Consider the following 325-nt stretch of genomic DNA (forward strand, 5'->3'; position numbering starts at 1 on the left):
GTCAGCACCGCAACATCCGCTAAAACCTTTGTGAGCCTTCTTCGTATGGCGAAACGTGCGGGCACGCAGTGCAGTGTGTGTTGCGAAACTTTAAATGCGTGTGCAGAACACTGTCCCATTCAGTTGTTAACAAATGCCGTCTCGCGTTGGCTGGTTGTAAGGTGCGTCTTGGTCTGGCGCCTTCGAGTAGACGTTGGACATACTATAAACCGGTGGGCACGGTCCTGTGGAGGTCGCGTTGAGCTGCAGGTAGGTGTACACACAAGAGCGGTCTCGCGCTGTCTTGAAGCATACACAAAGGCAGAAGCCTGAGCGTTTGATTTAG

Source organism: Eimeria mitis, genomic scaffold, assembly GCF_000499745.2.
Source record: "Eimeria mitis Houghton genomic scaffold, Emh_scaff621, whole genome shotgun sequence".
In the NCBI taxonomy this organism is placed as follows: domain Eukaryota; phylum Apicomplexa; class Conoidasida; order Eucoccidiorida; family Eimeriidae; genus Eimeria; species Eimeria mitis.